The 27,197-nt window shown below is 40.8% G+C and overlaps 1 protein-coding gene across 2 annotated transcripts in view; it reads left to right on the top strand.

The window, feature by feature from the left end:
* Nucleotides 1–27,197, top strand: part of suclg2 (succinate-CoA ligase GDP-forming subunit beta) — a 395,797-nt gene that overhangs the window by 122,837 nt on the left and 245,763 nt on the right. The window lies entirely within an intron of this gene.

Below are 27,197 nucleotides of genomic sequence, written 5' to 3'. Positions count from 1 at the left end.
GCAATGGGCCATCATAACAAGCTTAGTAAGCATAGTAAGCTTTGATTGTCCCAAATGAGGCATGCCCACAAGAAGAAGAAGTTGCAGTTCCTTGACTGGCCTTTTGAGGCTGGCTGTAAAAGCAAGCAGGTCCCCATTCAATTTAAGAGGAGACATAAACATGCTACAGCCTGGTACCAAAAACACTTTTGGTCGATAGTGATAGCGTCCCCCTCCATAATTACTATACGGGGAGAAGTGAATTTTCCCCAACTTATTTTAAGATGTTTGAAGCCATAAAGTTCTGCATAATTAGGGGTGTGGTCACTTTGAGTAACACTGCTGAGCAGAGTGCACTGAGTCTTATAGCTTCAGTAGTCACTAGCTGTTGTGGAGGGCTGTCTGTCATTTTGAGCATTTTATCACAAACACCTGGAATAATATGGCTTGTCGTGTGGTGAAATGTCCGAAAAGCTCATCGAAGATGACCCTGCTGGAATTTTTTTATTATTATTATTGTTCAGACAAAGTAGAAGCTGTAGCACTTGGACTTTTTCCTGCAACTTCATAGGGGGAAGAGACATCATCTGAAAAAGAGAGATTCTTCTTGGTTGCCCACAAATGAAAAATAAATAAATAAAAGTAATAAAAATAAATAAAATATACAATGAATAAATAAAATAAACTTCCATGCAAGTATCGATCTTGCTTTTTATTTTTGTATTTGTATGACGTGTGCTTTTTTATACTTTTAGCTATTTTTTTTTTTTACACACTAATGAATTCATTTTGACAGGGATGAGAATTTTCTGTGGATCCACAACTTTTTCTGGGTTTCTGGGCTATTTCTGAGATCGGTGTAAATCCATTGAGAAAAATTTGGGGGGGCGGGGGGGTGTAGCGCACCGGGGTCATTCGTGCGAGTTAAACCTTTCCTCATATGCCTGGGAACCATAATGGCGCTGCTGACACTGCAAGCCAGACTGCACAATGTCATTGGTTACTTTTTCTGCAAGAGCAAACTTTCAGCCAATCACAATCTTAGTAATAAAGTCACTGATAGTACCCGGACGTGGATTTTCTGCAAGTTTCGGTCTGTCCCCAGACACTGCTGGGGACCGACAGTGGCCCCAAACTCCCGCCCATTTTCAGAGGTTTTTTTCTTTCCCTGTTTTCATCCTCTTCCCGTATTTCTCATCTTTAGTCATGATGAGCTTTTTTCTTCCATCTGCAGTGTCTCCCCTCCCCATTGCGGTTCCTGAGCGCAGTATCCTGGAGGGTCCAGCGGTTCTCTGTTTCATGGATGGTGGGTGGCATCTGAGATGGCATAAAAAGCCAACAAAATAGTCCTCCGCTCCGCAGGCTTTGTTTCTTGCTTGCACTTTGTCATGATTCACACAAACAGAGAGTCAGTTGATGGTGTTTGTGAACTTTCCCTGCAGAAATTGTGCTCTTAAACCTGGCATGCCCAACCAGTCAATTGTGATCGACCGGTCGATCGCGGGCTGAGTTCCAGACGATCGAATGAAAAAAAAAAAATCTGTCATTGGACTCGAGAGGATTTAGTGCTGCTATAACAGACTGATGTAGCAGGTGGCAGCAATGCACCAACAGCTTAAGAGTGCACGTTATGATGATCACGTGCAGAGCATCTTGTCAGAATTTGACAGGGGCTTTACTGACTCTGCATTCAAAGAGCCTGTTGTCAGTTTTCTCTGTTTTCCATTTGGGGAAAATATAGATGTGGACTGTATATCATCCAAAGTGGCATCACTCTTCAACCTGGATCATCACACTGAAAAATGACACTGAGCTCAAATCTAGAGCAACACCTGACATGAATGTCCAAATCTGGAATCTAATGCAGAAAGAGAATGCATGAGTGCCTGCTTACGGCTGCACTCAGCTCCTACTGTCCGGACTATGAGAGACCAACTTCCTCCTTTTGGGGCCAGAAGTCCCACAGAGGTAGGGAACAATTTTTCCAATTTGAGGCCAGTCCTAGACCTACTTGTGCTTATTCTTTTCCACCATGCACATTTACAATGATGCATTATTATTGTTAAAATTGTGTTATTATATTGGTGCACAATATATTGTGGCTACGCTGTGACATTCCATATGGCTTGGTAGATCCCGATACACTCAACTGTAAAAGTAGATCTCTGTTCACAAAAGGTTGGGCACCCCTATCTTAACCCTTTCTGTGATGTCAGATATTCCACCAATAGCAGAGCTTTGTTTCTTTGTGTGACAGTTAACCAGACCAGTGACATGAAAGTCTTGCATGTTGAATCATCAGGAGATGCCTGCTTTCTGAGCATACAAAGTAATAGAGACGAGTGGCTGCAAATGGACAAATTTCAATAAATTTAACTAAAGTTATCTGAGAAAACAGAGTGAACACCCTAAACTTGAAAATTGACATCATGATGCTGAGAATGTAACAACCTGGAGCTGCACCAGGCTTCCATTACTTAGGGAGAGCCCTGATCTATCCACAGGAGGACGTTGCGACCGATCATTCCGTGACTGTGGCAGCCAGGTGCTCTTCCCACTGGACATTACATATGTCATTTTGTGGCTGGCAATCGCACACGATCCGTGCATGATGGTGGCAGCTAGGAGCTCTTTGATGGTGCAGATAGTTACAAATTACATTTTTCATTCTGCGGAAAATCATTCTACAAGTGGATGAGTGCCCTGTTTGCAGTTTTCTTCCTGTAGTATTTTTTTCCTTCCGTGGAGCCATGCGAGGCTTTCTCATTATTATTTATGATTTTCTTCTTTTTATTTTTATTTGTAAGTTCATTTTATGTTATTTACAAGGCTGTTCCTTACTGGGTACAGTCAGGGCAATTTCCACAGCCTCTATTCACATAATAGCTGGATAATTGCAGGATAATACCAGCTGAACACTATCTACGCAGAATTGTCATTTCAGCTGCGAGTGACATTAGACATCTGTGAGAGTGCTGCATGGCATTCGCATGCAAATAAGCAGATCCTTGCATCTGTGAAACGTGCTCGACATTTGCGAGAGTGACACACGGCATTCAAGCAACACTCACACAATATGTATGCAGACGTCTTTGCAGCGAGTCCGTGGAATATTCAGCAGATATTCAGCTAACAATATGGAAACATGCACTAATGTGTCATTAGTACCAGTTCAGTGAGATAACCAACTGCAGTTTCCTGCTCGTTCGCGTGGTCACAAATTCACATCTCCAGCTACTCTCTGACATTCACAGCCCAGTGGGATAGGACCCAAAGCAAACCATTATGAGAACCACCATGCGGTCCCCAAAAATCTGATTTAAGAAACAGGTTAACAAAGTTAACCTGTTTGCTTGTTCCGACTTGCAGATAGGGGCATGTTCAGGCTTCTTTCTTACCACCCAGGTCACACATGGAGTGATCCACACATCACTTCTTTATCCATGTGTGGATTCATCATGACTAACAGAGTCAGCGCTTCCAACCTGGCGGTGTCCACAGCTTCATATCTGCTCTTCTCTTCTCTATTGAAAACCTATGGATGATGTCACGCTCTGTGTGTGTGTGTGTGTGTGGGGGGGGGGGGGTGTAAATCAGTATCTTGTGTTTGTATTGCATTCTCTGTGTCTATTCTGGGTTTCTTTTTCTTTCTTTCTCTTTCTTTTTCCTCTGCTATTGTACTTGTTGTTAGCTGAAATAGGATGGTTTATACATTAGTCATTTTATTTTTGAGCTCTACATTTTTATTCTTTTTACTGACACAGTGACGAAACACACCACTCCATTTGATCAAAATTGTCAAGCTTTTTCACACGTATCAGTATAATACACGTGTATTCTGCTGAAACTACCACGTGTGGTCATACATTACAGAATTTGTTTCTTAACCTTGTCTTTATGTCTTCATACTAACATATCCCAACTTCGTATTTAATGAATTCCAGTTTTTATTTGATAATTTCTAATTTGTGGTCCCGTGTCTTTGTTAAATGCACTGATATACCTCCAACAACCTCCTGAAATAGATGAGGCTTGTTAAAATAATGAGAAGTGGTTGTGAACACAGCCAGCATCATATGGTGGCCCTGTGAGCCTTTAGCCAGAACTGCACACCTCTTCATAGGTATTTTATAGATCCAATAACTTCTTCACTGCACTGTGTGGGTGATCAGTCAGTTTCAGTTTACAAATGAGAAAAATTGAGCCACTTTGGACTGTGAAACCTAAAGATTCCTGTTTCTGATGAATTGCTCTTTGGCACCATTACAGGACAACAGAGCGGCTGTGGTTAATCAGGGTTGATGTTTTATTAAGTGGAATAACATCTTTATGCTCTTTGCTTCTGCGCAAAAGTCTGTTTCTCAAGTTTATTGGTTGTGCCTGCTTGTTTTTTTCTGTGGGGCACTCAACCACACTAATTTGTTTAACAGCCTCTCTTGTTTCTCTCCCAACCCCTCAACACACACACACACACACACACACACACACACACACACACACACACACACACACACACACACACACACACACACACACACACACACACACACACACACACACACACACACACACACACACACACACACACACAACTGTCCTCAACATTATTTTCATCGCTCAAGTTTTAAAAAGAATGGAGAGGTCTGTAATTTTTATCGTTGGTAAAGTTCAACTGTGAGAGACAGAATCTAAAAAAAAAATAAAAAAATCACAATGTATGATTTTTAAATAATTAATTTGCATTTGATTACACAAAATAAGTATTTGATACAATAGAAAAACAGACCTTAATATTTGGTACAGAAGCCTTTGTTTGCAGTTACAGAGGTCAGGCGTTTCCTTTAGTTCTTGACCAAGTTTACACACACTGCAGACAGGATTTTGGTCCACTCCTCCATACAGATCTTCTCCAGATCTTTCAGGTTTCAGGGCTGTTGCTGGGCAGCACCGAGTTTCAGGTCCCTCCAATGATATTCTATTGGGTTCAGGCCACTCCAAGACCTTGAAATGCTTCTTACAGAGCCACTCCTTAGTTGCCCTGGCTGTGTGTTTTGGGTCACCATCTTCAAAGCTTCTACTGAGGGAAGGAGGTTGTTTCCCAAAATCTCGCAATACATGACCCCATCCATACTCCTTTCAATACGGAGCAGTCGTCCTATCCCCTTTGCAGAATAGCACGCCCAAAGTATGATGTTTCCACCCCCATGCTTCACACGAGGTGTCACACGGTGTTCTTGGGCTTGTACTCTTCCTTCTTTCCTTCCATCTTCCTCCAAGCACAGCGAGTGGAGTTGATACCAAAAAGCTCTATTTTGGTTTCATCTGACCGCATCATCTTCTGCCATGCCTCTTCTGGATCATCTAGATGGTCATTTGTGAACTTTAAATGGGCCTAGACATGTGTTGGCTTGAGCAGGGGGACCTTGCGTGCCCTGCAGGATTTTAAACCATGATGGCGTAGTGTGTTACTTAATGTAATCTTTGTAACCGTGGTCCCAGCTCTCTTTGGGTCATTGGCCAGGTCCTCCCATGTAGTTCTGGGCTGATTCCTGGCCTTTCTCAGAATCATCCTTGCCCCATGAGGCGAGATCTTGCATGGAGCCCCAGACCGAGGAACACTGACAGTCATCTTGTGTTTATTCCATTTTCTAATAATTACACCAACAGTTGTTGCCTTCTCATCAAGTTGCTTGCCTGTTGTCCTGTAGCCCATCCCTGCCTTGTGCAGGTCTCCAGTTTTGTCCTTGGTGTCCTTAGACAGCTCTTTGGTCTTGGCCATGGTGGATAGTTTGGAGTGTGATTGATTGTTTGGACAGGTGTCTTTTAAACAGGTGCAATTAATACAGATATTATTATACAGATAGAATTATTTTGTGGGTTTGTCATTTTTATGGCATTTTTATATTCTTTTATGTCTTTTATTGTTTGTGTATGTCTTGCTAGTGCACTTTTGAGCTCCTTGCACCATTTTTCCAATGTGGTTTTTAAATACTGCAAATGGCAAATAAACTTGAACTTGAGATAATCAATGCAGAATAGGAGGGCTTCTTAAAGAAAGACTAACAAATCTGTGAGAGCCAAAGTTCTTGCTGGTTGGTAGGTGATGAAATACTCATTTCATGCACTAAAATGCAAATTATTTAAAAATTCTACAATGTGATTTTCCAGTTTGTTTTTTATTTTAAAAAACAAAAAACTGACTCTGTTAGTCTGGATGGTGCAGCTTCATCCAGAGATGGGAGTTGTGTTTGTGTTGGCGACCCTCCTGTCCTGTGCACCAACAGCAATTCTTGTATATTCGTCCGTGAATTGTTCTGTGAATTATTTCTGTAATTTATGTTTGTAGCATGGCCCAAGCAGAGGGTCACCCCTTTGAGTCTGGTCTACTTGAGGTTTCTTCCTCACAGGGAGTTTTTCCTTACCACTGTTGCTCTGGGGGTTGGTAAGGTTAGACCTTACCTGTGTGAAGCGCCTTGAGGCAACTCTGTTGTGATTTGGCGCTATATAAAGGAAAATAAATTGAATTGAAATTTAAATTTAAATTCTGTCTCTCACAGTTCAAGAATACCTACAATAAAAAAATTACAGACCTATCCATCCTTAGTAGGTTTGGAAAACTTGCAAAATCAACAGCGTATCAAATACTTATTTTCCCCATTGTGTTTGTGTGTGTATACTGTATATAATGTGAAAATGTTTTAGGTATATTTAATGCATCATAAAGCATTAAAAATGATGAAAACCTGATAAATATTCACAAATAAATTACATGTGTGATGAATTTCAACTTTAATGGTGATTGATATGAAAACTGGGTTCTTTTTAGATGTGATTTTTCAGTATATAAGCCGTACCAGAATATGTTGCATTACCTCAAAAACTATTTTCAGAAAAAACGTGACTTAATATTTTAATATTGCATGATCATTTGCAACAATGTTTGTGTGGTATTCTACTGGCCAATACACTTACAAAGAAATTGTTATTATTACTACTACCGCGTTGCCTGTAGGGATATTAAACAAATATGTAGGACTGCCTTTTTGCATTTACGCAATATCTCTAAAATCAGAAAGGTCTTGTCTCAGAGTGATGCTGAAAAACTAATTCATGCATTTGTTTCCTCTAGGCTGGACTATTGTAATTCATTATTATCAGGTTGTCCTAAAAGTTCCCTAAAAAGCCTTCAGTTGGTTCAGAATGCTGCAGCTAGAGTACTGACGGGGACTAGCAGGAGAGAGCATATCTCACCCGTGTTGGCCTCCCTTCATTGGCTTCCTGTTAATGCTAGAATAGAATTTAAAATTCTTCTTCTTACTTATAAGGTTTTGAATAATCAGGTCCCATCTTATCTTAGGGACCTCATAGTACCATATTACCCCATTAGAGCGCTTCGCTCTCAGACTGCGGGCTTACTTGTAGTTCCTAGGGTTTGTAAGAGTAGAATGGGAGGCAGAGCCTTCAGGTTTCAGGCTCCTCTCCTGTGGAACCAGCTCCCAATTCAGATCAGGGAGACAGATACCCTCTCTACTTTTAAGATTAGGCTTAAAACTTTCCTTTTCGCTAAGGCTTATAGTTAGGGCTGGATCGGGTGACCCTGGACCATCCCTTGGTTATGTTGCTTTAGACGTAGACTGTGTTTCATAATTATTGTATGGCCTTGCCTTGCAATGTGGAGCGCCTTGGGGCAACTGTTTGTTGTGATTTGGCGCTATACAAGAAAAAAGTTGATTGATTGATTGATTGATCCACGGGTGGTAATAAATTATGTAACATTTCTATAATGAGTTGGAATGGCATGCGAATCCAGAATGTTTTTAGAATCTCAGTCCTCAACAGTTTTTATTTTCTGTTATTTACATAATTTTTATGTTCATTTATTGTCTTAGTTTATTTTTAAATTGTTTTGGTTCTTGTTATCAGGTACACACTATTGTTGTTGTTATTATTATTTTATTACTGTTTCTATTTTGTCATTTCATTTTTAAATGGACCACAATGGAAATAAGTGTTTTCACTTGTTTGTGTCATCCATGTATTTTTAATGTATTTACAACTATATTATGTACTTCCATTGAATTTACTAAATAAAATCATGCATGTATACACACACACACGTATACAGATGCCACTTCACTTTTAATATATAGATGATTTACCTCCCCCTGCTGGAATGGAGTGCGAGTCCAGAATGTAATTATCAATGTCCATTGTTCAGTGTAGTTAACTAATATCTGTAGTTTCTCCAAAAAATACTTGTCCTATCAATGTTCTGTTTTGGTGGCCTGTCCCCAGTTTGTCTGTGATCAAAGTTATATGCATGCACACATACTTCTACACAGACACCACTTCTGTTTTAATGTATTGTGGAAAGTTGCGTGGAAGAACAAAAACTGAGCCAGAGCTTTTTGACTTTTCTGCATTCTGCCACTAGCAGGTGCTTTTATTTTTACACACCCACAAACAGACAGTGGCGGAAGACATCAAATGCACTGTACTTCTCACTCATGGTAACAGTAATATGACAATTTACTACACTGACTAAACCATTTGAACCAGAAAAAACGCAATAAATCAATAACACTAACACTGTTAAACTAACATGAATCACAACTACAACATTTTAAACTCCAAACTCCCATGATGCATTGCAGCACAACATTCATTGTTCACTGTTGTTAGCTAATATTGCTAATTTCTCCAAAAATATTAGTCCTATCAAGTTTCTGTTTTTGCAGCGTTCATCCTTGACCCAAAATACATGAGCATACTAAAAGACAAATGCCATCTCTCCCCAGTTTCTCTGTGATCGAAGCCATACGCATGCATGCATACATGCATGCAGAGGCCACTTCCCTATTATAAAATATAGCTCATATGTTCACTTTTGTTGGAACTGATTTTGTGTTGACCTGCCAATTAAAAAGGGGGTGGTTGCGGAGGGGCATCCAACGACATCCATTGATCACCTGAAGTCAATGGCTAGTGTCCAAATCTCAACCACGCAGTGAGACAGGAATCACCAGCACCCTAAAGACTTCCACCTCCATTCTTTTGTATCACCATTGTACCTCTGTCCAGTGACTTCATGACTGTTGTCTCTCAATTTTTAAGGTTGAGGACCTCAAGACATGAATTTCACTCCCGTGGTAAGTGAATCTGCCTGCAGGCTTGAAATTTTCATCAGCTATAGAAGAACTTATGTTGGCCAAGTCCAGGAAGTCATTGAAAGCGTGGTTCTTCATTTTGATCCAGCACCATGGCAAATCCAAAGACTCTGATTCCTCACTCATCTTCTCAAGTGCAGCATTCAATAAAACTAACTCCAAAAGTTATGATTTCCCCAAATTTTGTGATTACACCTTGTGGCTATGCATTTTTAGCACAACGGACTGCACAAAATATGCAGTATAGCTTGTCCACACCACCTTTATATTTTACTGATGGTCCTCTCCAGCTACAGCCATGGCTTTGGGATAGTGTATTCAGCTTGGTCATCAGCCAGCAAGGTACCACTTTTGCTTCTGCCTCTGGGCTGGATGTTGTGCCCGAGGCATTTTTTTCACAACCCCTGGTTAAGATTCAGACAAAGATAAACTGAATAGGATGAAGCAACATGTGTTTTCCTGACAGTACCTGTATTGCTTTGGATGGCACTAACAGAGAATCAGAAAGCCCTGGACAGGTGAGGATGAAGGTAATGGACAATTTAATGAAACAGAGGCCAGACCTGGGGCTTCTTTTACTTAAATGTCAGGATACACAGTGCGGCTTGTTGTTTTTAGAGACACTGGCTCAGATACAATGTCACATTGCCCACTTCAGCAATATTTTGCATCACCGAAATGACATAAAATTGGCAGGGCTAAATTTCTGTTTATTTTACTTCAGTATGCGTTTCTTGCAAAATATAGAAGGAAGGAAGGCAAATTTATCCAAATGGCTTTGAAAGTGATATATCATTGTGAGCCTGTGCACTGCAGTGCAGGAAACTGCATGGCTGCATCTCTCCTGAAATATTGTTTTTTCCCTTCCAATATTTCAAGCTCAGTAGTAAAGTTTGCTTTTGTTTGTGCTTCATTGCTTTCCACAAATGGACAAGATGCGTAAAATAGCCCAGCATAATGTTTTAATTAGTGGCTTTCAAATTAACCCCACTGTGGCTGTGGCCATTTACATAATGAGTGTTGGCAATTATCCAGCTAAATTGAAAACATGCACCAACACATAGTTCTGCAGTCCCAAAAGTAATATGTGGTGTGCTTATTAAATCAATCTCACTGCATACTTTGTTGCACAGTGACAGCCAGAGATGTTTATTTGCATACATGGAATAAACTTTGGTCAGTGTTTCTGCGGGTGCCTGAATGTTTTCATCAAACTGTGTCCATCTGTGTTTACTGGTTCAGTTTTAAAGGGAACACACTGTCTGCATGCAAATAAGTGCATGTGGCTAATATGCCACGCTTGGATATACATGTCTGTGATGGTGATAGAAATAGGTGTAGCGGCACGGCCAGAGGACTTCAATGCAAAGAACCACAATGATGGTCCATAAAAACTGGTTTATTTGAAAGAGTTCTAGTTGGCAGTGTCGACACACTCAACAACAGTCCACAAACTGTGACAGTGTTAAGCTCGGCAGACAATAGGATTTGTTGGGAGATCATTCTAACCAGCAACAGTGCCTTGACAGGGAGCCAGCAGAAGAGTTATCGCCCAGACACAAGCAGAGGTTCAATGCACATAGATCTGTCACACCAGGCATTCAGATCTGCAAATGACAGACAAGGTTCAGGAAAAATGGAAAGGCTGCTTGGGTCCATAATACAGATAATGCGAGAAGCAGGAATGAAGCTAGACAATCTGGCAAAGAGGTGTTGGATTGTGAGAGATTTTAAAAGCCACCAAGGGAGGTGACCGTAAAATTATGTGAACTGACCATGAATGTCTTTGTGAAAAACTACCTTGCCTTAGCCCTTCATTCACCCTATACATGCCAAATTGTACTGCTCAGTCAGAGGCATATGACTAATCTGTCGGTAATACAAATCAGAGTTCATACAAGTCAGTAGCTACGTTTACATGGACACTTTATTTCTGATCTGATTGAATTCTATCCGATTGGTGGATCAGATTGTCCTGTTTACATGAACGTGCCCTAAAGTGATCCGCTTGCTGTGCGTGTTTACATGCACCGTGATTACAATCCGATTTGTACCTGGAAGCCGCCCGTATAAACAATGGATTTGTTTTCTGGAGTAATTAAGATTACTGTTATTCTTTGGGCATTTCTTTTGAAACTGCAGCATCAGATGAACACGCTTCTTCTCCAGGACTTGTTCAGAAAGAAACGAGCGCGGCGGAATGTGTTTGTACGTGATGGAGCACGGTTTTTGTAAAGCTGTAAACACCGACAGATTAAACAGCTGATTTACGAGCCAAATGAAAATGAAGCCTTGGAGATCAGACGGAGCTTTGAGGAAACGTATCATATTCCTCAAATAACTGACGGGACTCACAGACACATGCAGGTAGGTTATTTCTGAACGTCTGTCGTTTTCATTGACCCACAATCAATAACGTCACAGCTGCCACTTTTATGACTTCTGCTAACTTTTTTCTGTGGCTTTTAGGTAGAGCCCACTATGAAATCTCACAAAACTTATTTTAAACAATGAACTATTTCAAAATATGATAATAAATCAGTTTCATGAATAAATGAAACAAACCTTTTGTGTGAGGTCTTTTTACATTTCCTACTTGCTTTATTCAACTAAAACAAGTTGTTTGCTTTGAGATTTTGCAACATCAATTGCAAAATGCCTGGAAAAGCCCAAGATTCCAATGTTTTGTGCCATTCAGACCTTTTTGAGAGCTCAACTGCCAAAGGTACCTTTCAAACTTAAGAGAAAAAAAAGTCATATCCACTACACCCTGTGCTTTGTTCGCCTGATTTATTCTTAAGGATATAATGACTCATTAAGCATCAGAATTTTAAAATACATAACCATTTTCTGTTTTAGGGTGTGAAAAACACTGACGGTGAAGACGTACGGCTACAAATCATTGGTGACACTGCAGATCCACTCCTCGACTGGTTGCTGAAAGGCTGCATAAATTCTACACATCTGACCCCAGAGGAGAAATTTGTTAATGTGAACCTCAGCTTACTCTGTGTAACAGTAGAAAACACTTTAGGGATTTTGAAGTCGAGGTGGAGGGTGCTAATGAAGAGAAGAGATTTTCACTTCACCTTTACACCAGCTGTGATAGCAACCTGCTGTGCACTTCTTTCTGTCAAAATAAGAGGAACAGTGCAAGCAACAACTGGTTGGAGAACGCTGGTCACTTTGATGGCATCTTTCCTCAGCCTGGACCACAAGTCTTGATGCAGAGCCGTTCCAGTGGGAGCAGGACAACGATGGCATTGAAGGAGTACATGTTCAGTCACTTCCCTCTCCGAAATGGTCATCTCCATTAACAAAATAATAATTAAAAAAAAATCTGACAAACACATTTTCTCTTTTTTTATTAAAGTGACTACAACTTTCTTCCATACACATATATAAAATAAAAACCTGGCAGCACCACAACAATTTGGTTAAAAATAAAATATAGTGCTAAAAACTTTTATTCACTTACATCAGAGCTTGGCATTAATTCTTAAACTGGCATTACTGTGATGTCAGATCATAAAACCAAACCCTAAAGGCGGCTCTTTGTCCGCAAAATAACATACTACCAGGAAAAATTTGAAGAAACTAAACATCAGGGCCAGTTTCTTATATTCAGTTTCTACATGTTGTGTAGGCTGTAGTCAAAGTTTCCACTGTTATTTTGATTATTCTGAGTGTGCCAATTTGGCAGGTGGTAACTTGGGTTGGGTGGTCAGGTGGCTCACTGTGATTGGTGATGGAACAGTGGACTTAGTAGAGGACCAAGGTGAGATGCTTGCACATCATTTAGGAGAGATTAACTCACCTGTTCCAGACTATGACCCCAATGAACAATTTGAGATATGTGCCAAAATCTCTATCCAGGACAATCAGCCCAAAATGCCCACACCCTTTTTCATCCCAAGTGTTACTTAAAATACAGATGTATTTTCTAAACAGCAGCAGCTAGAGATTTTCCAAGGTGTTGAACATGTTGAAAATGACCAGTACATCTTTGGGAGGGTCAAACAAAAGTGTAAAATTTCTATTTTGATATTTTAAGAGAAAATGGCTAAAATAAGTGGGTCAACGTATTACCACACATCCAAAGAAAATTAACATTTTCCAAAAATGAAATTTTTATTTTCAGTCCTACTGTTATCAATGGAATATGCATTTAAAGTGGAAAATACAAAACAAACCTTGTGTCTTTGGCAAACAGCAGTATCTAGAGGTTTTAAATGTTTTAAAGATTATCAGGGAACATCCACAACAGAAAGTTTAAGATACTAAATATGTGGCGATTTCAGACTGTAAGTAGGTCATTTGACCTAATGTTTTTTCTTAAAATATAAAAATTCGAAATTTTACACTCTTCTATGACCCTTCTAAACATGTACTGGTCATTGTGAGCATACAGAGTACCTTGGAAAACCTACAGCTGCTGCAGTTTAGAAAATCCAGCTGTATTTGAAGTAACACTTGGGACGAGTGGTCGTTTTCGGGCTGTTACATGCTTGTCTCAGCAAGGTCCCAGACTAACTTTGTTCATGTAAAAGTGGAGCTGGTGAGTAGGACTGAGAAAGGAGAGCCCGAAGACCATCAAACAGTTGCCCTATAATGCTTTCAGTTGAGTGGGTATTTTCTTCCATAAACCTGGAAAGAAGCCTCTCTTCTCTTTCCAGATTCCTCTCGTGCTGCTGTTATATATTGTCCAGGAAAGATCTCTACTGGGCTGACCGATCACCCAGGAGCTTGGCATCACCAGATGATGGCTTTCGATCTAGAAAGAATGTATAATTTCAGTTAGCAAAGAAAAAAAGGTTTATGTTTTTCTCTTTGTGGATCTCTTAGTCATGTATTATACCAAAGAATCATCCTGCTTCTATATTCAAATATGTTGTAACTTATCCACATGGCTTTTGACTTCACAAAGCTCAAAAAAGGAAAACAAAATTGAAATGAAAATATGTTTGTGTCTCAACTGTCTAAAGAATATTAACTGTCATATTCTGCTGGAACTTTGTAATATTACCATTTCTAAAAAATAAAGCACTCCAAATAAATAAATAGATAGATAGATAGATAAATAAATAAGCAAGCAAGCAATGACTTGAACATTATTTTTTCAACAAGCTCTACGGGAAATTTCAATAACTCACTGTGGTCTTATTTTGCAGCATATTACTCTTTAAAAAAGCTTACTTTTTTGTCTGGAGCCTCCTCTATGTGGTCTTCAGGTTGTGTTAAGCTGCTGTCATTAATCTCCTCCGACGTGCTCTTTACATCATCATCATGTGTACATATGAGAGCAGAAATTAACGTGATGTACTAACATGAACGAGGATAAAGAGTGTTGGTTAACTCAATGACAGACTGTGTTCATGCACTTTACTCCGCGAATAAACCTATGTGATAACTTAACATGAATCCCCGACATTAACTTGAACTAAAGCCACAAATTTGGCGCAAAGTACGTCTCGTAAAAAAAAAAAAAGAAAAAAAAAGGAATGTTGAGTTAGCGTGATTTTATCAGGACTTACCTCTAGGCTTTCCAGTGTCTTGGGTAAACTTTCCTCCGGTGGAAAACCGACTTCTACTCCACTGTCCTTGGAGAGCGGTCGACATCCGATTATTACTCCATTAATTCAAAATAAGTGAAGCTGGTTTTTAATTTGCTCTACTGACCTGCTGACTCCGGACACAACAAGTCTGTGCTGCCAACTTATGTCCATCAAGCTTTTCCACTTATTTTAAATTCTTTTAAAACATTGAGGAGTGTTGTCTCTTGTAAAGTCCAGCTGTGTTTTTTCCGTCGCCATTTCCACGAACACAGAGCAGGAAGCGTCACGTGGTGATGTGACATAACAGACATGTGCAATAAGGCTCCTCACAGGCGGACAATCTGACGTGCCGTTTACATGGAACGCGATCGGGTTAAAAACAGGGTTACACCACCTCCTCTAACCCGATTGTAATTTCGATTGGATTGGGCTATTCTAACCAGATGGAGCTGTTTACATGGCGTGATTTTGATCTGATTGTTCAATCCGATTACTTTTTGGTCCATGTAACCGCAGCTATTGTTCTCTCTGTTACACAGAGTTAATGAAGAGTTAGTTAATTTGACAACCTTTCTAATTCAAGACACTTTCTCAAAAGAAACAAACGACACTCGGGATGCAGCACCCATGCCTTAAACATTTGATACACAGTCATGCACACAAATTATTTGTGATTCAGTGTTTCAAAATGTGGCCTTGATATTTGATCAGTTCTGTCCAAAATTAGACCATTTTATCATTGACTAACACACAACCCTTCCCTGTATTTAATTTTATTAACTCCAAACTGTTTGAGTTACAGTTTAAAAGGTGTTGACCTTTTGAATTAAGGGATCATATCTGTGTTTCATTGTTATTGTAGGTGTATCTTCAACCAATTCTTTTAAATAGCTTTTCTCAGTGAGTTTCAACTGTTCAAGTTCACCCAAGATCAACAGTGATGTGACAAATACAAATGTTATATATGATGTCATATTTGCTTTTAACAGTAAACATCGGTGTATCTTCAACTTTCTTCTTACAAGGAAGTAAGTTCTGTCGGATTCTCCCTTTTTCAATTTGGGTCACCACAGCAGATCCACTATGTTGATTTGGCACAAGTTTTATGCTGGATACTTTCCTGACGCAACTCCACATTACTGTATGTTCCAGGTTATAAGTCACACCTTTCCAAAAAAATGCCTCTTTAAAAGAAGGAAAAAAACATAAATAATTTGCACCATAGGATAAGTTGCATTTATCAGTTCATGCAAGAATTTTATCACTGCATTACTTATTTACATGCCATTAAGAAGCACAGTTAACAAGCTAATTAAAGTCACTATACGAGGCACATAACATGAGTAAACTGCTTTATTAAGACACTGAATAGGTGATTATATGTGATGTCAATGAGCAATGCAGTTAAACATTTGAAAACCCTATGTGTGATTTATTTATTTCTAACACAGACACTGATTCAGTGATGAGAAGCTTGGAGCTAATTAATGTATTTGTTACGAGTGCAAACTGCAAGTAAATGCTTCTTTAAGCCATTGAACTGATGATCATTTGTAATGTTAATGCGTGACACTACGTTACTGACCAGGGCTGTGTCTTTAATGACTATTGGCATTGCCATTATTTTTTTATAAATATGTCTTGTACTGTTACTTATGAAACACTGGTTTCTTATGGTGTTGACCATATTATGCAGTTTATATTGTGGCACACTGTCACACCGGTGATGATTATTACACTAGTGTGCCGCCCACACCTATAAAATATATGGAAAATACAACTCCTGGCAAAAATTATGGAATCACCGGCCTCGGAGGATGTTCATTCAGTTGTTTAATTTTGTAGAAAAAAAGCAGATCACAGACATGACACAAAACTAAAGTAATTTCAAATGGCAACTTTCTGGCTTTAAGAAACAGTATAAGAAATCAGGAAAAAAAATTGTGGCAGTCAGTAAAGGTTACTTTTTTAGACCAAGCAGAGGGGAAAAAAAAATGGAATCACTCAATTCTGAGGAAAAAATTATGGAATCATGAAAAACAAAAGAACGCTCCAACACATCACTAGTATTTTGTTGCACCACCTCTGGCTTTTATAACAGCTTGCAGTCTCTGAGGTATGGACTTAATGAGTGACAAACAGTACTCCTCATCAATCTGGCTCCAACTTTCTCTGATTGCTGTTGCCAGATCAGCTTTGCAGGTTGGAGCCTTGTCATGGACCATTTTCTTCAACTTCCACCAAAGATTTTCAATTGGATTAAAATCCGGACTATTTGCAGGCCATGACATTGACCCTATGTGTCTTTGTGCAAGGAATGTTTTCACAGTTTTCGCTCTATGGCAAGATGCATTATCATCTTGAAAAATGATTTCATCATCCCCAAACATCCTTTCAATTGATGGGATAAGAAAAATGTCCAAAATATCAACGTAAACTTGTGCATTTATTGATGATGTAATGACAGCCATCTCCCCAGTGCCTTTACCTGACATGCAGCCCCATATCATCAATGACTGGAAATTTACATGTTCTCTTCAGGCAGTCATCTTTATAAATCTCATTGGAACGGCACCAAACAAAAGTTCCAGCATCATCACCTTGCCCAATGCAGATTCAAGATTCATCACTGAATATGACTGTCATCCAGTCATCCACAGTCCACGATTGCTTTTCCTTAGCCCATTGTAACCTTGTTTTTTCTGTTTAGGTGTTAATGATGGCTTTCGTTTAGCTTTTCTGTATGTAAATCCCATTTCCTTTAAGCGGTTTCTTACAGTTCGGTCACAGACGTTGACTCCAGTTTCCTCCCATTCGTTCCTCATTTGTTTTGTTGTGCATTTTCAATTTTTTGAGACATATTGCTTTAAGTTTTCTGTCTTGACGCTTTGATGTCTTCCTTGGTCTACCAGTATGTTTGCCTTTAACAACCTTCCCATGTTGTTTGTATTTGGTCCAGAGTTTAGACACAGCTGACTGTGAACAACCAACATCTTTTGCAACATTGCGTGATGATTTACCCTCTTTTAAGAGTTTGATAATCCTCTCCTTTGTTTCAATTGACATCTCTCGTGTTGGAGCCATGATTCATGTCAGTCCACTTGGTGCAACAGCTCTCCAAGGTGTGATCACTCCTTTTTAGATGCAGACTAACGAGCAGATCTGATTTGATGCAGGTGTCAGTTTTGGGGATGAAAATTTACAGGGTGATTCCATAATTTATTCCTCAGAATTGAGTGATTCCATATTTTTTTTTCCCTCTGCTTGGTCTAAAAAAGTAACCGTTACTGACTGCCACGATTTTTTTCCTGATTTCTTATAGTGTTTCTTAAAGCCAGAAAGTTGCCTTTTGAAATGACTTTAGTTTTGTGTCATGTCTGTGATCTGCTTTTTTTCTACAAAATTAAACAACTGAATGAACATCCTCCAAGGCCGGTGATTCCATAATTTTTGCCAGGGGTTGTACATGGAAATGCTTCATCTTAATCTCTCATGTCATTCACAATTGTGCTAAAGTTTTTCAGTCTTCTTTCTGATGTCAAAGTGGCCCTTGGCTTTCTTATGCTGCGTTTACACATAACAACGAGGAGTTACAAATGCCACGACGTATACATTCTTCACTGCTGATCACGAATGTGATGATTCAGTGCAGAGGCGTCAGGTGCCCCCAGGAACTGTCAGGACCTGTTAAGACACATTAAGATTAATGACATGTGTCACTGGCGAATTATTACGAGCCATTAAGCACGGTCAGCAACAACGCAACAGCGCATCATTATGTTCTGTCACAATCTGTCAGGAATGTTGTGAATTTAGTGAATTATCTCCACACACCCACATATTCTTCCTACTGCCAGCTGCTGAACAATTCAGATCACTCCAGATTGCTCCTCAAAATCCAGATTAATCCACAGCAGAAGAACTTTGTGATTGCATGCTTAGTTGGACTATGTGCCATGGAATGGCGCAGAAAGGAGGAGGAGATGGAGTGCGCCAGATGTCCAGCTGCACATGGCCCTCTGTTGGCTCAGACTCATTCTCCCAAACATCAGGCACAACAGTTGGTGGAACACCTGCAGAAGCATGCACTGGAACAAGACTTTAAGCTGACTTGGTGTCACTGTCCTCCTTCGGCATATTGCAGTAATGAAACTGAATGCCGTGCAGCAGGGATTAATTGTGCGCACATGAGAGAAGTGATTCATCGTGGCGCACAGTGAAATGTGACACCGTGTTACACTTCATGTCAAAACTTGACAGTTTCCATGTCAATTTGTAACAACACCTGATAGTATAGGCTCCAAAAACCATCACAGGAACCACTATGAATGCTGCCACGCTCTACTAATTATCACCACTAATCAAGACTGATCAACACGCTCAGTTGGAGGAGGTCACGTGGAGGTCGCAGCACGCTCAGTTGCGACCTCCACGACATGAGGCGAAATGAGGGTGGTGCGTGACATTTGTGGAAGATTTTTTTGACAGCCAAAAACATCCTCTATGAAAATCACGAATGTCATGCACCAACATGCACTATTAAGAAACCTATTCAGATGTGTTAATTCACCTTAAGAATGTCATGAATGTGCCAAGCATGATGCAAATATGACATTCGTAATGCGTCCTGCCTATGTGTAAATGCAGTATAAGGTTTGGGAATGTCTGATATGGAGTATTGAGTACAGTTACAATATTGTACATTTTTGTTTTTTGATTTAACACTGTCCTCTGGCATACATGTATTATTTCAGCCTTTTAAATAAGTCTAAAGGTGTTGTCACACTGTGACGAATTGAGTAAACTGATTAGTAACTGAAATAATTTTTTCCTGGGGCAAATATCACTTAATCCACCTTTCTCTGTGGAACCTTCTTCCTGAGAGAGTCCGCAGGACATACTCTTTGTCTGTGTCGCTTTCCCGACTCCCTACCTTCATGGGTTTGATCACAACATTTTATCTTTGATAGTGAACAAATCTCTCATGCATCTCTGAAACACAGTAAAACTGCTGAGATGTGGTGCACCACAGAAATTCAGCTGAAACAGGCACTAAACATACTTGCGTGAGCCTGTGTGCTTGTCCAACATACTGTATTGCTGATGTAGCAGCTGTAACTATGCTCACTCGCTCTCTGCACTGCGCTGTCCCATAGCCAGGGGGATGTTTAAACCACCAGGGTGTTTGGCCGAACTGCCTACTTCACCCACTTTTAGTGATTGATGCTGCGAGCTGTTCATCCGCTGTTTTGTGCAGCAGCTCAGAGTTGAAAAACAGTTGTCATTGTCTCTCTGTGTCTGAAATTGCGGTGATGACAGCACACCTGCAGTGAGCTTTACAAAGACATTTTTACACTTTCCTCTCCTTTAAACTCTGTCGTTCTGGCAGTGTCCTTACTGTGGTTAAATAAAAAAATGCAATGTGTTAACAACAAATACACCTCTTTATGAGGATGACATGAGGTAAAAAGGCTGGATAAAACCTTCTTATCTCTCAATTAGGTCGTGCTTGTTGGGAAAGTGTAGTGACACGGACCCACAACAGGGGGCGTAAATGAACGGACAATAGATGAGCCAAAAAAATGACAATTTAATGTTGTGAAATGTGCACAACGGAATACAGACAATTGCAGACTTGGAATCAAGTCAAATATACAAAGGTGATGTGTGGGCAGGCTCGAGGATAGAAGACATCTGTCCAGAGAAGAGCCGGGTCCCACACGATTTCCACTGCCCACGGATCTGGAGCACACTGGAGCCGCCAAGTCCTGAGTCCCCAGGTGGCCACCGTCTCCAGCTGTCAGATCTGGTACTGCTGGCAGGAAGCAGAAACGGTTAATGGTGGGTGTGTGCACACCCAGTAATACAGTCAGCAACAGTTCCTTTCGGGTGGGGAAAAACACCTCCACCTCCTGATCTCAACTCAGAGTTCGTGCAGAATCCAATGTCACACTAACTAATGCAGGAGTGAGGAGCAGGAACGCCAACTCCTCTCGACTTCCACAAACGCAGCCTCAAGCTGCGAGTGTACAAAGGATACGTCTACAAACTCAGAATCACAGGTTAACAGCTTTCCGAGCTTAGAAGCAAAATACGTTGCAACTGTAAGCTTAGCTGATCAAACATGTGCATAAGGCACCAAAATGGCTGAGAGTTTTACCTGACTGGTAGAACGATATCTCGGCAGGGAGGTGGAGTTGCTGCCCGGCTTTTATTGTAGATGGTGAAGTGGTGGTGATGAGTGACAGCTGGTGATGAGGTGGTGATGAGTGACAGCTGTCACTCCCGGCTGCTCCTGCGAGGTGGCTGCGCCCTCTCGTGCCTGAAGCCCGCACTTCAGGCAGGGCGCCCTCTGGTGGTGGGCCAGCAGTACCTCCTCTTCAGCGGCCCACACAACAGTGCTTTCTGCATAAATACACACATTATCCATTCTTCTTGCTTAGACGGCAAACCTTGGTTGAATCCAGACGGAAGGAGGGTGTTGTGGAATGGGGGCGGGGGGGCAAAGACTAGATTAAAGCTCCACTTTTGAAGATTTTTTTTAATGCTACTACTACTACTTATAGTTGTAGTAGTAATGATAATAATAATAATGGACTGCGTTTATATTGTGCTTTTCCATCTGCATCAGATGCTCAAAGCGCTTTACTATTATGCCTCACATTCACCCATTCACACAAACACACTTGCACACCGAAGTCAGGGTGCTGACATGCAAGGCGCTCACTACACACCGGGAGCAACTTGGGGATTAAGGACCTTGCCCAAGGGCCCTTAGCGACTTTCCGGTCAGGCTGGGGCTTGAACCGAGTATCCTCTGGTCTCAGGCCCTATGCTTAACCACTAGACCATGACCTCATCTCATAATAATAACAATAATAATAATAATGGTGATTTTAACAATCAAAATGTTGAAGTCAGTATTCCTCTGGGACTAAGTTTTACTACAGTTCTGCAGTAAATTTAATTGATGAGCCAGTGATTTGTATATTTGAATTTGTATATTTTCTCCTTTATCAATAATTAGCAGGTATTCATAGCTTGGTGACATTAGCTCTATTAGTACACCACGGTTAAGTTGGCTACTTACTACATGATGATGCAGTACTCGTGCATTTTGTCAGGAGTGTATAGAAATGAAAGTCGTATTGCAGTGTGCGCTCAGCATCTGCATTAGGACAGTGCATTTTGGTGAGATTAGACTGCAGTGCAACATTTTTGAATATCTTCCAAATTTCAACGATAGGAATGCTACCGTATTTCCCGTATTGTCATAGCGTGCATTGCTTGGCCTTACAAAAATCTTACTCCCAGCAGAGAGACGCATGAAGGGCCACACAGGTGTGCATGGGGACATGCATACGGATAGACACATTTACACTTGCAAAACGAGCAGCAAAAAGTAAAATTATAATGACATGTTCATCTGTGGCCAAAGTTCACACAAACCTATACACATAAACACATGACAATATTTTTCACACAGGGTGTCATTTTCAGTTTCAATCTCTGTGCACTCTTGACATTTGTGGCACAAAGAAGACACATGATAGGGGTCTTCGTTAATAATATATAATCAGAATCAAATTTATTGCCAAGTAAAGTTCTTACATACAAGGGATTTGATCTGGTGTCATTGGTGCATAAACATCAATATAAAGAAGAGGAAAAATACTCCTGTAAGAAGTAATTGGTGCATAACCAACAATAAAAAGAAAAGAAGAAAAGATACTTCTGTAAGAAGTAAAGGCGTCAAATAGACAAATGGGCAAAACTATGTTCACTGTCAAATGAATATAACATAGTTGAATGGGGCTATACAAGGCATACAGATGTACAGTACCTTTCAGTTCAGGGATGATCAATCTGTACTTTGTGGGAGTGGGGGGCAGGGTAAATGGGGTCTCTGGCATTATTTATAAGTCTAGCTGCGGACGGAAAGAAGCTGCTTTTGTGTCTTGAGGTTTTAGTCCTGATGGACCTCAACCATCTGCCAGAGGACAGGATGGTTAATTGTATGTTTACACAGTAGGCTTTTTTTTCTTACAACATAGCTTGCAGCCACCACAGTTGGCAGAACCTGTGGATGCTGCGCACACTGCAGTACTCCTGCTTATCCTTTGCTGCATTGTTGCAGGCATACTGTAATATGCGTGCTGTGATTTGCTGCTCTTCTGAAGTGTATTTCTACATTATGTTGATACGATATTGTGTTATGTTGACAAGACGTGTAGTGTAGTGAGTGGTGGGCTTTATTCAGGCAGTATGCTGGTCATAATCTTTAATGTCATCAAACAAGCCGTGATGAAAACCACCACCCTGTACACAAAAATCTGCCCCAATCAATCACCTGAAACAAGATTAGCTTGTTAGCTTTAGCTTGTTTGATAACTCCAAAATATGGGGGTCATGTTAAGATTTGGTGTGTCACACTGATCTTACATATGCCCTACCTCTTTACCCATTTAAGGGTTGGCCAGGATTTAGGAAGTCAGGCACTGCCGAGGTGAACACACCTCGGCAGTGCTTGACTTGCCTTGCAAGTGCATTCTATTTTATTGTTCAACTTTGTTTTTAAAAGTTTGTAAATAAAGAAATACAAACATATAGAGCCATCCCATTTCAGCTTCGTACCAGCTCTCCAGGAAACCTGAAGATGACGTCACAGACGGTATGTCCAGTATGTACTGTAATTTCCAGACTATAGAGCGCACCTGAATATTGGCCGCACCCACCAATTTTAAAAAGAAAAAAGAAATTGTACATAAATAGGCTGCACTTGTCTATAAGCTGGTGGTCTCCACATTGTAACATGAGATATTTACACAGAAAGATGTTAGAAAGATTTTTTTAAACTTTTAATTAAATACATACCGTAAATGCTTTTTTCCCTGAAGTGTTGCACGTAAATATTGCCACGCACGTCATCCAGTGCGAGCATGGAGTTGCGCGGCTTCTCCGCTCCACATGGAGAACTGAGTAATTTTAACTTTTTCTTGAGATTTCATCATGTGCAGCCAGGGTCGGATAGGGTCTATGATAATGAGACACGTTAATGAAGCGCTGTGACTTTTTCAACTTGTTGCGCCAAGACAGAGAACCAATGTGAAAGGATGGGGGGGAGAAGGCTCCGCTCCGCTGATGGCACAACTCTGGCGCCAGAGAGGGACTTTTCTTAACTAAAACGAACGGGTAAGACCTTATATTTACACTGTATGTGAATTTACACCATATGAGGAGCGCAGCTTTCAGGAAATCAGTTGGCAGCATCAATTGACGTATTTAGACAGATGAAAAAGCCTGTAAAATTCCATAAATTAGCCACATCATTGTAAAAGCTGCAGTGTTCAAAACGTGTGGAAAAAGTAGTGACCAATAATCTGTAAATTACGGTATACAGCCTGAGGATAAAGCATGAACTCATCAGCAAAAAACAAAGGAGATTCTTACAGCCACATTCATGCAGCAACAGAGCTCCATGTGGCTCACATGTTCAGTCACTCTGCTCTTTTGAAAGCCTTATGGTTTGAGAAGCTTTTGAATCATACACCATACACATGGGCTGTGATTTTTGAAGTGGTTTTAAGATCACTGTCTATGAAATGTTAATATATCAATAAAATGTATAGCACAGGGTGAATAGAAGAAAGCATTAGTTTTCCTTAACTTGGAGTGTGCTTAAACATGCGTTCCCACATGCAGCCTTTTGTGCAAATATCTAGCTGCTATCAAAGCAGCACCTGTAATGAATATAGATTTTGCTTGCTTTCTTGGCAGATGTGCATGGCTGTGGACATGGTCTGAAATACACACATATTTATAGGTACCTGTACCCTGTTACAGCCACAGAGAATGTGATTATAGCATCCACTGTGTGCTGCGCCACCTGCTTGACAGATCCATCTGCTGAGCAAATCGTGATGAATTTTAAGTCTGAATTCTAAGTCAAAACAACATTTTCCATCTCCCTCCTTGCTGTAAGACTGCAGAATGCTTACCATGTTTCCTGCCTTCTTCAGCAGGAAACATGGGGGATAAGGTTGCTTTTGATTTGAAACTTCGTCACATTTGCAACTTGTGGTGCACCTCCCATCATTTGGGAGCTCATAATATTGTCATCTTGTTAGACAAATTTTCTTTCAGTCACACTGTCTGAATCCATAGTTCCTGTCTTTTTCATGGTCGTTATTCTTTTGGCTGCTTCCATTTCTGTTTGGAGTCACCACAGCACCTGTCGCTTTGGCACAGGTTTTAAAAAGGAAGCCCTTCCAAACACAACTCCAGATATACAAGGAGGCTGGGATCCCAATGGCTTTGAACCAAAGATCTTCTTGTTGGGAAGTAAGAGCACTACCACTCCTTCACTCAGTGCCTTTGTTTTTCAAGTTTCTCTTCATTTATTTTGCTGTTTATTGATCAGTGTTTTCCTTTTTGCTTTTTTATGCTACTCAAACTTACTGACTGGCCATTAACAGGATGATAAATGATAATTTATTTTGTTTTTCCATGCATATTGTTAACAGAGTAGTTTATATGCATAGTTGTCAAATCTCATGTGTGCTCATTAGAGCGATAGCTAGTTTGATGTATTGGCTGAGTGAATAATGCCTATTCAATATGACATTAGCCAAATGCTTGATGAGGCAGGTGTGTAAATGTAAATTTGATGTAATGCTGTCATGTGTATGCTTGTGTATACACGTGTACTGTGTAATGTGTTAGAAACAAAAGGATGCCACATTGTTTGGTGGAAATGAAAATTGCCAACTTACAGAGGGCTGAATTTAAAATACCCCGAAAATCAGAGTGAAAAAATAATGCAGCATGTTTGTCCATTTTGCCAAAATTTCATTGCAGCAACTCAAAATGGTGCTCAGTAGTTTGTATGACCCCCCGCGTGCTTATATGCATGCTTGGCAACGTCGGGGAATGCTACTAATGGGACAACGGATGGTGACCTTGAGGATCTTCTCCCAGATCTGGACCAAGGTATCATGTTGCTCCTGAGCAGTCTGATGTTCAACCTGGTGGCATCAGATGGTCCAAAACATAATGTCCCAGATGTGTTCTGTAGGATTTAGATCAGGCCAGCATGGGGGCCAGTCAATGGTTTAAATTCCTTTGTCCTCCAGGAACTGCCTGCATATTCTCTCCACATGAGGATGGGCATTGTCATGCACCAGGTGGATCCCAGTGGAGGGTCTGACAGTGGGTCCAAGGACTTCATCCTGGTACCTAGGACCAGTCAGGGTGCCTTTGTCTAGTCTGTGGAGGTCTGTGCGTCCTTCCAGGGATATGCCTTCCTAGACCATCACTGATCCACCACCAAACTGGTCATGTTGAATGATGTTACAGGCGGTATAACGTTCTCCTCGGCATCACCAGACCCTTTCATGTCTGTCACATGTGCTCAGGTTGAACCTGCTCTCATCTGTGGAAAGCACATGGCACTAGTGGCAGATTGTGGTGTTCTGTGGCAAATGCTTTTCGAGCTCCACTGTGCTGGCCAGTAAGCACTGTTTCTGATTGTTTGGTCAGAGACATTCACACCAGTGGTCTGCTGGATGTCATTTTGTAGGGCTCTGACATTGCTAATCATCTTGCTCCTTGCACAAAGGAGGACTTGCTGGTCCTGCTGATGGGTTAAGGACCTTCTACAACCCTGTCCAGCTTTCCTAGAGTAACTGCCTGTCTCCTGGAATCTCCTCAATGTTCTTGAGACTGTGCTGGGAGACCTTTGACAGTGGCACAGCTTGATATGTCATCCTGGAGGAGTTGGACTACTTGTGCAACCTCTGTGGGGTCCAGGTACTGCACCATGCTATCAGTAGGGACACTGACCCTAGCCAAATGCAAAACTAGTGAAAAATCAGTCAGACAAGATGAGGAGGGGAAACATGTCAGTGGACTCCACCTGTAAAACCATTTCTGTTTTGGGTGTTGTCTCATTGTTTCCCCTAAAATGCATCCTTTGTGAATTTCATTAACACCAAAAAACATTTGAAACAGATTACCACCCACATCTGTTACTTAACTGACAAAAATCAGTATCTCAGAAATTGAACTGACTTGATGCTATACTCAGAAAAAGTGTTCTTTTTTTTTTTTTCTGAGCAGTGTATGTGTCTGAATCAGAATACTTTATTAGTCCCAGGGAGAAATTGCATTTGTTCCATGTGCTCAGTGCAAAATAGCAAGTGGGAGAGGAAATACAAATAGAACTTTAAATACGCTCCTCCTGTCACTCGGGAGGAGCTCGGAGTAGAGCCGCTGCTCCTCCACGTCGAAAGGAGTCAGTTGAGGTGGCTCGGGCATCTTTTCTGGATGCCCCCTGGACGCCTCGCTGGAGAGGTGTTCCAGGCACATCCCACTGGGAGGAGGCACCGGGGAAGACCCAGGACACGCTGGAGGGACTACATCTCTCGACTGGCTTGGGAACACCTTGGGGTTCCCTCGGAGGAGCTGGGGGAGGTGTGTGTGGATTGGGAGGTCTGGG

Source organism: Thalassophryne amazonica, chromosome 3 (genome assembly GCF_902500255.1).
Source record: "Thalassophryne amazonica chromosome 3, fThaAma1.1, whole genome shotgun sequence".
Classification (NCBI taxonomy): Eukaryota; Metazoa; Chordata; class Actinopteri; order Batrachoidiformes; family Batrachoididae; genus Thalassophryne; species Thalassophryne amazonica.
Note: the sequence above shows the minus strand (reverse complement) of the source record. Positions and strands in the feature narration are given on the sequence as shown.